Below are 15837 nucleotides of genomic sequence, written 5' to 3'. Positions count from 1 at the left end.
ATAATCACATAATATATTTGTAGAACATCCCTCCCTCTGTCTACAATTGTAATGAAATCCTAACCTTTAAATCAGTTATGTTTTCAAAAAAGGAATAGATGAATTTATCATTTTAAATATTCTGTTGTTTTTGATAATGGTACAGAACACATTTAATTTTAATGTATCGTTGGCTTTCATATTTTCTCTCTATATGCATTTGCTTTGCATTGAAGCAACATCATACATTACAGATACCTGTAAGTGGAAATTCCAACTATATGTTCATTTCTGTTTGCAATGAACATTTTAGCATTAAGTTATGAAACAGAAATTCTCACTATTGCAGAGGCATTAAAAACATGGATTAGGATTCTAATCCCGGATCAGTGGCCAAAGATCAAATCTGTGAAGATATTGGCCCAAAAATAGCTGCAAATACCTGGGGTGAAACAAAGAAGAGTATAAAGACCAGTCAATGATGTGTAAAAGCATAATTAAAGATAGGCCAAAAAGATGCAGCCACAAAGGAAAAGGTCATACAGATTGCTGTGGTTTACCACAAAGCCACAAGGAACTCACCACAGTGGACCTTAGAACAGTTGGCTTGAGAGGCATTTGATGCATTTACATTTGAATGCCATGATAATTATCTGCTAAAATGTCAAAATTGCAGACTCCTAGCATCTCTCAAGAAAAACAGTAGCAAATTTGATTTGAAGGAGAGAACTTCCGAGTAACATTCTATTGTTTAATAATGGAAACCACGTAGAGTCATATAGCCATACAGCACAGAAAAAGGCACTTTGACCCACCATAACTGCACTGGCCATTGCACCCAATTATCCTAATGCTATTTACCTGCACCAGGTCCATAGCCTTCTATGCCTAGATGAATCAAGTGTTTGTCTAGAGGCTTGTTAAATGTTTTGAGAGTACCTGCCTCCACACCACCTCAGGCATTGCATTCCAGATTCCCACCACTCTCTGTGAGAAAAAAGTCTTCATCACATCCACTCCAAACCTCTCAACTCAAACATATGCCTTCTTGTCTGAGATACCCCCACCATGGTAAAAGATTCTTATCCCTCACAAATACCCCTCACAATTCTGTATCTCTCCCTCAGGTCACTCCAGGGAAAACTAACCCAGTCTATCTAATCTCTCCATATAACAGAAATGCTCAAATACAGGCAGTACTCCCTCGGGCCCTACTGTTTACTGTGGATGTTCTACCATTTGCCCCCTCAAAATGCATCACCTCACAACTGTCTAACTTAAAATCCATCTGCCATTGTTCCACTCAACCTTCCAGCTGAACTATATTATCCTGTGGCCTTAGACAATTCTCTCCACTATCTACGACACTACAAATTTTCAATTCTTCCATAAATTTACGAATCATACCTCCTACGATCACATCCTAGTTATTAATGTATATCACAAACATCAAAAGGTCCCAGCACAGACCCTTGTGGTACACCACTGGTCACAGACTTCCAATCAGAGAAACAATCTTCCACCACCATCCTCTACTTACTATTATTAAGCCAATTTTGGATTCACTTTGCACTGAATCTCCTGGGCTCTGACTTTTTGGACCATTCTTTCAAGTGAAATATCATTTAAGCTATAACCATAATTTTACATGCAACAAGCACTTATTTGTGACCATAGACAAATCTTACTCAATCTGAATCAACTTTTAAAAAATGCAATCAGCATCAATTTCATCATTTCATGTTTTATATTTTAATTTCTACAATTTGGCTCATATTTCTTAATAGTTCATCAAGCAGGTATCTTCTACTAATAATATAATCATTTGGTCAAAAATGACTAAATGCTCACAATTCCATTTCTTAAGTGGCTCCAATTCAATCATCGGATCTAAATGCAAATGTATTAACATCTTGAAAGTTTGGAGTGTTCAAGTTAAACTGAAGTAACAGGAAATATTAAGATCACAAGGAAATGATGCTGGATTTGGCAAAACAATCATCATATGTACATTTCCTAAATAACTATTGTGCCTCTGGCATCAAGTCCAAATACTGGTTTTGTTTTCAGTAAAGAACATCTGTATTATCTAATCAAGAAATCCAACATGGAATATTTAGACACAAGCATTTTTGGCAGACAAAACATATCTATAGAAAAAAATATGAAATGTTTATAGAATAGCTTAAAGTTGCTCAAAGTTTATTGTGTTCTTGATAAACTGAATCAAGAAATGTTATTACACTATGATAATAAGCGTGGACATATTATTAAACAATATAGTATTAATTATGCAAAATAGATTTATCAACTGATAAAATATAATTTCATGGTACTTAATTACAATATTTATCAACAGCCTTACTGCATGTAAGATTTGAAGCATGTTAAATCCAGATGCATCACATGCCACCTCACATAAATATGGTGCAAAACATGAACATTTGAGAATACGACTAGATGCAACAGTACTAGGTACTAAATGGAAACACGTGCACAAATGAAAGAACAGAAATAGTTAAGAAAGGCTTCAAAGCAAAGTAATTTGAAAGTAGTGATGTATATGATAGACGAAACCAATGTCTAGGACTTTCATAGTGAACTGTAGGGTCCTGGGGAGTTTTGTAGAACAGAGGGACCTTGGAGTTCAGGTACATGGTTCCCTGAAAGTGGAGTCACAGGTAGACAGGATGGTGAAGAAGGCTTTTGGTATGCTGGCCTTCATCACTCAGGGCATTGAGTATAGAAGTTGGGAGGTTATGTTGCAGTTGTATAAAATGCTGGTGAGACAGCACTTGCAGTATTGTGTTCTGTTTGGTCACCCTGCTATAGGAAAGATATCATTAAACTGGAAAGCGTGCAGAAAAGATTTACAAGAATATTGCCAAGACTTGAGTGACTGAGTTATAGGGAGAGGTTGGACAGGCTAGGACTTTTTTGCCTGGCGTATAGGAGACTGAAAATTGATCTTATAGAGGTGGATAAAATCATGAGGGGCATAAATAGGATGAATGCACTCAGTCTTTTTCCCAGGATTAGGGAATCAAGAACTAGAGGGCTTGGTTTAAGGTGAGAGGGGAAAGATTTAATACGAACTTGAGGGGAAACTTTTTTTTGTTACACAGATGGTGGTACGTATAATGGAATGAGCTACCAGAGGAAGTGGTTGAGACAGGTACAAGAAACAACCTTTAAAAGACAGTTGGACAGCTACATGGTTAGGAAATGTTTTGAAGGCTATGGGCCAAACACGGGCAAATGGGACTAGCTTGGATGGGATTCTTGGTCGGCATGGACCAGTTAGGCTGAAGGGCCTGTTTCCGTGCTGTATGACTGAATGACTTGTCTGTCTGAAATGCCTGAAATGTGACAGGTGCAGGTTATTCATACTAGTAAAATGAAGTATTTAATTAAAGATGCATAAATTTATAAACATAACAAAAGAAAGGGGGCAGAATCAAATTTATTTGAACAGAAAATATAGAAAATTTAGCCATTAATAAACCTGTGTCAATATGCAACCAGGCTTTCAGAATTTCTATCACCTTACTTTATTATCTTACTTTAGCCAAAGTAACAACATATTAAGAAGTTAAACTATTGGGTAATTTATTATATATCTTGTGCATGTCCTAAATATACTGTCAGGTTAGTATTAATGATTTCTCATGTTGGTACATTTTCTTCCTTACAATCAGGAGCTTATTTTCACTACTCAATGTCTAAACATGAGAGGATAATCTGTAAGAAAAACAATCCTTTTTTGCCTGAAGGTTATGATTTTCTTTCCAGGAAACCTTTTGAGCTTTTCAAAACTGTTAAGGTAATACAAAATGCAGTTTGTTATTGAATTATATAGCTTGGTCCTCACAATCTCAAATATTAATCAATTCTTTTAAAGGATTGGGAGGACCAGAGGTGGATCGGAGAGAAAGAGGGGAACATGGGAGTTAAGGGTTACCTGAAATTAGAAAATTCACTGTTCCTGCCATTGGGTTGTAGACTGCCCAGGGGGAATATGAGGTGTTAATCTTCTCACTTACGTTGGGCCTCACCCTGGCGTGGAGAAGACTGAGGAAGGACAGGTCAGATTGGGAGTTGAAATGGCAAGCATCCTGGAGCTCAAGATGTCCATTAAGGACAGAGCACAGGTGCTCTGTGAACCAGTTGCCTAGTCTGTGCTTGGTCTCGCCAACATACAGGAGCCCACAGCAGGAGCACCGAATGAAGTAGACCAGGTTGGAGGAAGTGCACAAGAATCTTTGCCTCACCTGAAAGGGCTGTTTAGGTCCCTAGATGGTGGTGAGGAAGGAGTGTAGGAACAAGTGTTGCACCACCTACAGTTTCAGGGGAAAGTATCAAGGGTTAGGGAGGGTGGGTGGAAAAGGATGAGCGGACCAGGGAGTCACGGAGAAAGTAGTCTCTACAGAAGTTAGAAAGGGATGGGAATGGGAGGGAAAATGTGACTAGTGGTGGGATCCCACTGCAGCTGGCAGAAATGACAAAGGCAGTGTTGCAGTGTTTGTTGGAACTAAACTTCCTTATGCAGCTTGCTTCTTTTTGAAGACTTCCAAGCTCAGAAAGTTCTGGTATTTAATTACTGAATCCTCCTTGTCTGAGAAATGGCCAGCAAAGCCACCAATTTATATTACTGCTGTTTGTCCCTGGATGGAACCTCCTTGATCACTAACTCTTACTATTTTCAGGATTAGCATTGTTGAAATCATTAAGGCTAAAGACAGGTAGATAAACAAAAACTGTTCCCATTGGCAATCAAGAACTAGGAGACACAGAGTAAAGGTGATTGGCAAAAATAGCAAAAATGGAGGGATTTTGTTTTTATACACACAGCCAATAGTTAGGGTACACTATCAGGGATAGTAGAGGAGGCAGATTCAAAAAGGAGCTAGATAAGTTTCTTTCCTTTTTTTCACTCTAGGAGTGGATTCTCATCTGCATTTGCTGCTCTCACATCCTTTTGTCTAAGTTCTTTGGTCTATGTTCTCAATCTCTAACTGCTTCCATTCACTCACTGACCAGATAGCCTGTTTACAGCTTCTTCCCATGGGGACACTGGTTTTACCCTAAAAGAGACAACTCCCTCCCCCACCCTTCCTGTAACAATACAAGCTCCTTTTGTCTCCTTTTCAGTTCTGACAAAGGATCATCAACCTGAAACATTAACTCTATTTTTCTTCCCATGAGTGTGGGCTGACCTGCTGAATATTTCCAGCATTTTGTTTTTGTTTCAGACTTCCAGCATCTGCAGGTTGACCTTTGGGAGTTAGAAAAATATCTGAATTGAAACAATTTGCATGATAATGTGGAGAGGGCAACTGGATTCCACTTACTGTACATTAGAGATACAGATTCAATTGGCTGAATGGCCTCTTTTGTGCTGTAACCATTCTGGGATTCATCAATTCTGTCGCAGTATAATTAACCAGATGGCAGGGACAGATTAACTAACCCGCTTCAAATATAACCCCTCCCTCCACTGGTCCAAATGACTGAGGATGACAACCATAATAGTTAACTTGTCTGGAATAACTGCATTCTTTCTTCACCCGTTCCCCAGCTGCACCCTGTTGACCCTGGCTTTAGCTGCAAGGCAGAGAGTAAACTATGGTGAGCTCACTTTACTTCCAAACAAAATACTTCAATATCAAACCTTATTTATGTTAAATTGGTCTAAGGCACCAAAATGCAAGACCTTCCCTTCCATTGCAATTATATACAGTCACTGTATATTTTCATTGTGTGGATTAGAAAGAAATGGCCAGAATATGTATTAGATTAGATATCTTTATTAGTCACATGTACATCAAAACACACAGTGAAATGCATCTTTTTGCATAGTGCTCTGGGGGCAGCCCGCAAGTGTCGCCACGCTTCCAGCACCAACACAGCATGCCCACAAATTCCTAACCTGTATGTCTTTGGAATGTGGGAGGAAACCAGAACACCCGGAGGAAATCCACACAGACACGGGGAGAATGTACAAACTCCTTACAGACAGTGGCCGGATTTGAACCCGGGTCATTGGTGCTGTAAAGCGTTACACTAACCGCTACACTACAAAAATAGTGGAAATACTTAACAGGTTAGGCAATGTATGCAAAGAACATCAGATCTTTCATCTGATGAGAGGTCATTGACTGAAACATTAACTCTATTTCTCTCTCCACAGATGCTGCCTGGCTTATTGAGTATTTATAGCATTTTCTCTTTTTATTTCTGATTTCCAGCATCTGCATTTTTTTACTTCTTGAAGCTAAAGAAATCAATTCCTTTTCCCTCAAAAAATTAAGAAAAAAAAAGACAGATATTGTTGTTTGATCATGCTGAACATGTATGTTCACTGCTCATTTTGCTCTATTGACCTCAAAGGAAGTAAATCTGCACCTGAAGCTCTCACTTGCATTTAGTGAAGGCAACCAAAGGCAAAGTTCTACTGTAAGCTGTTAAGTGCAAATGCTATGAACCAGCTGCCACACATTTAACTTTCTTATAAATCATCAGGTTGAAACATATTTAAAAAAAGAAAGCCATACTCTTAGTGATGGTTTTAGAGTATTGCTCAATCAGCAATAGCAAGAGAATAAGAAGGGTAACTTTTAATGTGAAATGATCAAATCATTTTGATCTCTGCACACAACCTGGGCATCAAGGTCTGGAAATTTAGATTGGCATTAATTTATTGCTGTTGTTGACTAGTAAAAATAAAATAATCAATGTTTGCATTAATGAAGTAATACTGATTCTAACATCAAATATGAATCACAGAACCATTAGAATATAGAAAGAGGCTATTCAGCCCCTCAAGGACATAGTCAAAATGACTGATCCATATCTTCTTCTGAGGTATAAACGTGCTTTTTAACTAAAGCAGCGAATGATAGCTGAGAAGAAGAATGTTTCTCTTTCCACATAATTCAGAAATAAGGCCACTTTTTAATATCCGCTATGATACACATGTTGAAATTTCAGCACTGAATATCATTGAACCTGTAACAAGGTCCTAATGACTCTGCACCAAACCACTCAGTATATTTTATCTCTACATAAATGGGATGATTACTGTACATGATTTAATTCAAGGGAAAAATCACTACATTTGTGAATAAATAATTTATTGCATCTTGCACTCTGCTGAAATCTTTAATCTGTATTCTGAAACTGATCTCTGATCGTTTAAGGAATATAATGAGTGTGTATGCATAAGGCATCATGTTTAATTAGCCATCATTTTACAAACTTGCTTAAGGTAAATATGTTAATTAATGCCATGCTCTGATTTTGTGAAAAATGTAATTTGTTACCTACACATTCATTACACATTTGATGCCATAACCTGTAAATTAATTCATTTTCCTGTTTTTTTTGAAAATTTACCGTTTTTCCTACAAAATAGTAATAATTTTAGGATTATTTCACACTAATAAAAAGGTGCATGAATATGCTGACCACTTAGTTTTGGACACCATTCAAGGAAAGTCTAAACTACCAAAAACATAGTCTCTTTATTTTATGTTTCTTACACGGATACCATAGTCAAATGATTTGGTTTTCTTCCAGCTTTTCCTTGTACTATCAGGCTCTCCAAGGATATATGTAAAATCAGCATGTCAAAAATATTTAGTTGCTACATAAGCTCCCTTTCAACAGTGCCATCAAGAACACAGAAATCTTGTACCTGACAATCTTGCCCTGCATACAAATTCTATCAGCTACAGAGCAATAGACATTCGAAGGTCAAAGCCACAAAATGTTTCGTATATCAAATTACCTTTTCAATAGACTTTCGAAAGCCAAAGCCACAAAATGTTCTGTAAATCAAATGACTTTTTCAGTAGAAATTCATGGTTCATACCATATTTTATGTTGGACTTACATTCCTTTTGCAGTGCAACAGCTGAATCACTAATTCTTATTCTCTTCTATACAGTCAGCTGGGTGTTTTCATAAAAAAACATTTTATTCACACCTCTTTAGGTTCATCGACTACCACCTCTTATTTTTGTTGGTTTTATGATTAACAATCCAACCTCAGTTGATATTTTAGACATTACATATATGCATCAATGGCCTTTTTGAGGAGGCCAAATTGGACAGCATTAGAAAACAGGTGAGGAAATTGTGATGCACAATTAACCAGCACTCATTTGATCAAAGCAGGGCACACAAAATGATTTTAGTGACTAGCAAGTACTAACTGCTTTAGCATGCATCATCAAGATCAATTTTATGACTGGCTATTACCAGTTTAAGCTAAGTAGCACTAATTAAAGCTTACTTAGAGTGGCAGTTAGGGTCAGTATTGTACATAGTCATAGTCTGATATTTTTGCTGTTTTCTGGCCAGAAATTATTCTTCCAAATTCCCTATCCTCATTCTCCCTACCATCCTCAAGGCATGAGATGTTCACACTGCTGACCCATGACTGTTCTGCCGACTCAAGCTCCAACCATATCATCAAGTTTGCTGATGATACAACAGTGGTGGGCCTCATCAGCAGGAATGATGAAACAGCTTACAGAGAGGTGGCGGCGAGGCTGGCGAATTGGTGCTCAGTCAACAATCTCTCCTTGAACGTGGACAAAACAAGAGAGATGATTGTGGATTTTAGAAAGGCTCAGGCTGACCACTTACCCCTGTGCATCAATGGCATCATTGTACAGAGAGTCAGCTGTTATAAGTTCTTGGGAATACATATAGCAGACGACCTGTCCTGGTCAACTAACATCTCTTCCCTCGCCAAGAAGGCACAGCAACGTCTCCACTTTTTACGGCGGCTGACAGTAGCAAACCTGCCCTCCCCCACCCTCACTACATTCTACAGGGGTACCATTGAGAGTGTCCTGACTAGCTGCATCTCTGCCTCATACAGTCACTGTAACATCTCTGACCATAAGTCTTTGCAGAGAGTTGCGATACAGCGAAAAAGATCATTGGAGTACCTCTTCCCTCCATTTCAGATACTTACAATACACAATGCACATGTAAGGTTTATAGAATTATAGATGACCCTTCTTATCCCTCCCACGACCTATTTGTCCCACTGCCATCTGGCAAGCGGTACCGGAGCATCCAGGCCAGAACTACTAGATTGCTCAACTGTATTTTCCCCCAGGCTGTCAGGGTCCTGAAAACCCTGGTAGACAAATGTCGCGTCAAAAGCTCTGCTTTGCACAATGGCATATAAGAACTTTGACTGCTGCTGAACATGTTTATACAATGAGTACAACACACTGAACTTGTATTTCTCTTATCCAACTCGGTTTTGCACTAACTCTGCACTAAATTTGTATTTTGTATATACCATTTTTTGCACTATTTGTACTTGCACTTTTTAAAAATTTTTTTGTTTTTTGTTGTGTTTATTGCATGTCTTCTGTTCTATGTACGTCCTCTGTTGTGTGAGTCTGGGGGAAACGACATTTCGTTCCGCCATGTGTTTTTATAGCATGGATGAATGACAATAAAGTAACTTGAACTTGAACTTGAGATATGGTTACCAAAGCCCCATGTCTGTCGAAAACTGATCCATGATAAAATTAAGTTGTGGCCTTCGGCCAAAGCACTCCCAAGACTTCAAAAAAAAACACTAAAGATTTATGACACAGGAGGCTACTCAGCTCATTGTGTTCATGTCTTTCAAAGAGGCGCTATCCAGCTTGATCCTCACTTTTCAGCACTGAGTTGGAGCTCTGCAGGATTTGATTCTACAGGTACTTAGAGTATTCTGAAAACAATTCTGTCTCTACCACCCTTTCAGGCAGGGAATTCCAAACCCCCCACCATTTTCTGGCTGATCAAACTTTTCCTCATCTCCTCTCTAATCCTCTACAGTGTGAATTACTGCCCACGGTAGTGTGGGCAGGCACGGTAGTGTAGCGGTTAGCGTAACGCTTTACAGCACCAGCAACCCGGGTTCAATTCCCGCCACTGTCTGTAAGGAGTTTGTACGTTGTCCCCATGTCTGTGTGGGTTTCCTCCGGGTGCTCCGGCTTCCTCCCACATTCCAAAGACATACAGGTTAGGAAGTTGTGGGCATGCTATGTTGGCGCTGGAAGCATGGCAACATTTGTGGGCTGCCCCCCAGAATACTACGCAAAAAATGCATTTCACTGTGTGTTTCGATGTACATGTGACTAATAAAGATTTTATTTTATCTTATCTAACAATCAAACTGTGGCAAGTCTGCACAATCTAACTTTCCTAATCAATCACCAGCAAACCTGCAGGCAACTGATGATCCCTTTCTACATGGCGAGTTGGGTGGGGGAATACTGTTCTCCATTTATGCTTAACAAATGGCATTAGCTGGATTGGATCACGGTGGTTCAATCTGATAGCACAAATGGCAAATCAGCACAATTGCCAAATAGGGGATTAGCTTCACAATCTGCCAACTCCATTCCTCTGAATTGCATGAAAAATGAATGTACTTTGACCCTTGCCAATTTGGTGAAAGGCCAGTATCACACTTCAAATGTGTGCTTACAATTCACAGAAAAAATTCAAACCAAATTGGCACATGTATAGTCACAGCAATGAATAATAAAGAGCCCAATTCTCTGAACTTGGACAAGCTTCAATTCAATTACTTGTAGCTCCCTATAGATTGTGAATATGCCTTGCAAATTTGGCATCTTTCTCTGAAAGAGACCTGTACACAGCTCAGGAAAAGTCCTGCCATTTGTTAGGTATCCTTCTCCCACCTCTAGAAGTCAGAATCTGCCCATTTTAACTTTCCTTGTTTTTCTCTATTTTACCTATATTGCCATCGTCATTGGTACTCTGACCTTTGTTTTGTTCACTACCACATGTCTACAGCCTTCCCTCCATTTGCATCTTCACTATGCTAAAACTAAGAGACAGTGCAATGTCTTTTAATTTAGTTTGTTTTCTCCCATCATTTAGTCATTCATTGATGACATCACTTATTGGCTTTTAAAATCTATGATGATAATAGCATTAATCAACCTTCAGTAATAATCCTCTTGTTGTCTTAATTTTAACTTTACTTTAAAAAACCAATTAATTTAAACTAAATACTGTGCTTTCATTGAAGCTTAAAACCTCCTGGTAAGAATAATGATTTCTAGAGAGAAAAAGAAAATTTATTCAAAAATTACGAATCAACAATGCAAAATTTTAAGTTGTTTTTTTTTATTAGCGAACAATTAAATAATTGATTCACAATGAATTGAATTCAGGACTGTGCTAGCACAATTTTTCTTTGTTCTGTTTATGTTTTGGAGGATATGGACATTGCTAGCAAAACTAGCATTTATTGCCCATCCCTAGTTTCTCTTGAGTAAATGGTGGTTAGCCACCTACTTGAATCATTGCAGTCCTTCCGCTGAAGGTATTCCCAAAATGCTGTTGTGAAGGGAATTCAAGGACTGACTCAGTAAAGAGGAAGCTGTGAAATATTTCCAAGTCAGGATGGTGAAAAAGTTGGAAGGGAACCTGCAGTTGCTGATACTCCAATGTACCTGCTACCCTTATTATCTTGACGGCAGAGGCTGCAAGTTTGTAAGATGCTGTCTGAGTAGCCTAAGTGTGCAACTGCAGTGCATTTAATAGAAGGAGCCAAGGTGCACCAATGGTGGAGAAGATGAATGTTTTTCTCGGTGGATGGGGTGTCAATCCAGGATGCTGCTTTGTCATAGATAATGTTCATGCTCTTGAGTGTTGGTGGAGCTGCACTCATGCAATCAAGTGGAAAGCATTCTATCACATTTATGACTTGTGCCTTGTAAGATGGGGAAAGGTTTTGGAATTTCAGAAAGTAACTCACTCACCATAGAACGGCCATTCTCAGATCTGCTTTTGTAGGCACAATATTTATGTGACTGCTTGAGTTGTGTTTCTGATCAACTGTGGCCCCATGATGCTGGGGACTCTAATGGTAAAACTAGATCACTAGAAAGTGAATAGACTCTCTCTTGCTTGAGGATGAAAAAATAGCTAAAACTAAATAACTATCGTATCACTTCAATCATATTCCATATGATTAGTGGTGAACAGCATACTGATTATATTCTGTTTGTTGCATACAGCTGGTCAGAAACTCAATCAATCTATGATTAACTGCAAGATGTCACAAACCAGCAACAAAAGAAACACACTGTGCATGATTCAGTGTTAAAAACTATTTTATTAATCACTACTTATGATAATACGTAAAATAAAAGTAAAAATGTTAGTATGTTAGAATTCAAAAATGTCAAACCTCGAACGTTAACCCCAAAACTAAACTCTTCGTGTGTGTGTGTGACAAAGTCCAAAACTCCCAGTTCCGGAATGGTTCTTAAAGTTCAGTTCCGCAAGCCATAAGGTGAAACATGAGCAAGGGCTTCTTCAACAACCACCGTTGTCTGAAGATAAGATGTAGATGTAGAAAAACATAGAGAGAGTACATACGAAATCCAAATGTTCCACGATGGAACCCAAACGACACTTCAGTGTTTACTCAGTAGTGACTTCCTCACCCCGAAAAGCATCCGAACCGTGGTCGTCCACACACAAATACCTGTTTCCTTCTACAGGTCAGCAACAAAGTGAACTCCACCGGATTACTTCCAACTTCCATACATGGATTTCAGTGGCAAACACAGTTATTGTTTCTCATCCATCGATAGAGAAAACAAGCAGGCTGGTGTCTCTCTCCCTTCTCTCTCTCTCTCCTTCTTCTTCTGCCTTCTTCAACAACGTCATTACGTCCTTTATCTTCTATTGACGTAAGCACGCCCCACACACACATACACACACACTCTCTATCTTAAAGGGACTTTCACTGAGTCCGTAACAAAGAAAAGAAGACTTGCATTTAAAAAACACTCATTGAATGTCCCAAAGCAATTTACAGCCAATGAAGTCTTTTAGCACTGCCATACTGCAGGAAACTTGGCAGCCACACTGCAGCCTTCCGCACTCAATCATTTCAAAGAATCAGCAATTCCAATCTTGTATCTCACATCTCTAGCATTCAGATTTTTTTTGCCTCTTCTTGTACTGTACATTTCATTCATTTCCTCCTACTTGTGCTTATCTTAACTTCATCCAGACATACCTTTACCACCCTCTTTTAGCTGACTCCACCACCATTTGTGGCATTCAATATCTTCTGGTCTCTACTCTATCAGAGAACTCCTTTTGTTAACTTTCTGCCTATCCCACCTTAAAATTTTTGGTTTCATTTTTAACTTTTCCCATCCTATTATAAGGTAGTCAACCTGAAATGTTATCTCTGTTCCCTCCTTCCAGGTCCTGCTTTCAAAGTGAAATCATAACCCTTAAGCCTCAACAGTATTTTCTGCAGCCTTGCTGAAACCCTCCTTGAATTTTTCTTGTACATTTGAACTAGCAGTTGGTGATCACTTTCTACAATAAGTTTCTTTCTGTAGAGATAGATGTGAAAGTTCTCAGATTCATATATAACATAAATGAATAGCTCTTTCTACATTGGTGTATCTCAATTCTGCCAAGATGAGTGCTTTAGGTTCAATTGTTTCTCACCTTGTACCAGGACTACCCCCAAGCCTTTAATAGAGATAAAATGGCAAGGTTTTTTTTCTGTTGTAGTATGATATGTTCATCTAAGACAACGCTATTATGATTTCTTCCAGAACCAGAGTAGGCTAGGGGTTCCTGTTCATCACATTCAAGTTGTCTGGGTCTTGGCATACCTTCAGCAATCTATTAGACTTTCATCAACCTGCAATGGAATTGACCCTGTCATTAGGTTCAATGGTTTTACCCTCCTCTGCTTCATCTATTGTACTTCCCTTCAAGCTTTTTCTTCAATTTGATTGCTGCTTTACGTGGGGGATGGATCAATAGTTTCACATGGGCGTGAATGGTAATGTAATATTCAAATCTCCAAAACATCTAATTGTTTCATCAAAACATTCTGGGAAAAATTAGGTCTGATATGCTTCTTGTTAGAAAGCACTTTTCAATCCTGTTGATCTCAATGCTCAGTGTTGTCTTCTCCATCTCATCTTATACTGGGATCAACTGTAGTTCCTCTCAACTTCTCAGCCCCCTCAGCAGGTTTTCCTGCTTTCTCTTTATGCACCCCTCTGATTTAGATTATTTCAAGTTGCTGAATTTTACTTCCTCCATATGCCGTCATTATAATACTGCTTTGTTTCCTTTGGATACCTTCCTTCTTCCTGGCTTTTACGGAATATCTTTTATTATGACCCGAGAGGTATCTTGTTACTTTGCGCTCCTGTACCCAATTTTATTTAGATCTTGATGGTTGTAGGTTTGTTTCTCAACCTTTTTCTTGTCTGGATGATAATATGGATTTCATTTCTCTGGGAACTACCACATCAAGGCATTTCATACAGATGTATAGTTCCAATATCTGGTGCATCCCCAAACTATCAATTTTTATGGTATGGATATTCTAATTTAATTTCTTTGTCATTTGTCCTTTTACTCTTTTTTGGCACTTCTGCTTTATGATTTCACTTTCAATTTGCAAATTTTCTCCCAATCTGGGCTTTTTTTTCCCTGTGAACTCACATGATTGTAAAGAGCTTCTGCCTACCTTTCTTTCAGTCTAGTTTTCATTCTTTCATTTCTCTCATCTAATCTAAATCCTTTCCTAGGACTGAGCTGGAAGTTCACTGCTTAAGTAGTCAACTTCAACATCTACATTGTGATTGTTTCTGTAGCCCAAGCTCATCCTTGCAGAATTAAACTTTTCTGCCCTTCTGGGTATGTTTAATCTCAGATCAGTCAATCCAAGAACATTTTGTCCACTTCCTTGAACTTGCATTTACTGGTCACCTTTCTAAGTCTTGAAAGGAAACCATCAACAAATTTACTTGGCTCTGGCTTCAAGCTTTGGAATTCATAGCTGTGGATATGGTGACACAATTTCGGCTCTAGATGTTTGCTGAATTTTTCAAAGACTTCTATTCTCTGGCTCACTTATTTCCCAGATGCTGTAAAAGTCCAACCCTTGCTCTGACATCCATAAAAAGATGTAGCTAGCCCTACCTATATTACTGGCACCTTTCATTACACTGTTGAATGTCAGTTTACAGTTTTGCTTAAATTTTCTAACAGCTCCACAATATTGCTGGCTACCCAATTTATTTTGGGCTGGAACTGTGCAGTCATTTCAGGCATCTTTCACATACCAGGTATATGCAATGACCATAGGTTACTGTTGCTATTTTTTCAGTCAAATCAAGCTTCATATCATTTTGGTGGTATGGAATTTTTACCTTTTGTTCCCAGAGATCTGTTTCTTATCTGCACTTCAAGACATAATGTCAGCCATCTCAAATCTGCGGCTGACATTGTGTTTATTTTCAGGTTACAAGACAGGTGCTGCCTGGGTGCAATGTACATTTTCTACACTGAATAGTGCAATAGTGAGTGATGTGGTACAAGTACAAATGGTATACTTTCAGCTTCAATACTGTACACATCCCAAATCCATTCTTGCAATAAAAAAAATTCCTTTCTTCAAATAACAAAATAAACTGAAAATAAATTGCAACTCAAACAATTAATTTGCATTTTCTGGGATCTTGCAAGTTAAGTGTCATCAATATATCTTTCAACCTTTTGGAAAGAAAAATACATTTTAAAAACTATTTAAAACTCGGTATTGTTTTGCTGTTCAGCAATTAACACAGTGATTTTTGGAATGGTTTTAATTTGTAACAGCTATAATCTATAATATAGTGACATAATTTGAATAGCCAGTGCAACACTACGAGTCCCAAACTGGCTTATGTTGCTCAAATCTGTATATACGTTTCTGGCACAACTTATTTTTGGGAAATAATATGGTCTATTTGCAATGCTTCACTCAGTTTG

This window comes from Pristis pectinata, chromosome 22 (genome assembly GCF_009764475.1).
Source record: "Pristis pectinata isolate sPriPec2 chromosome 22, sPriPec2.1.pri, whole genome shotgun sequence".
Lineage (NCBI taxonomy): Eukaryota > Metazoa > Chordata > Chondrichthyes > Rhinopristiformes > Pristidae > Pristis > Pristis pectinata.
This window is presented reverse-complemented; position numbering follows the sequence as displayed.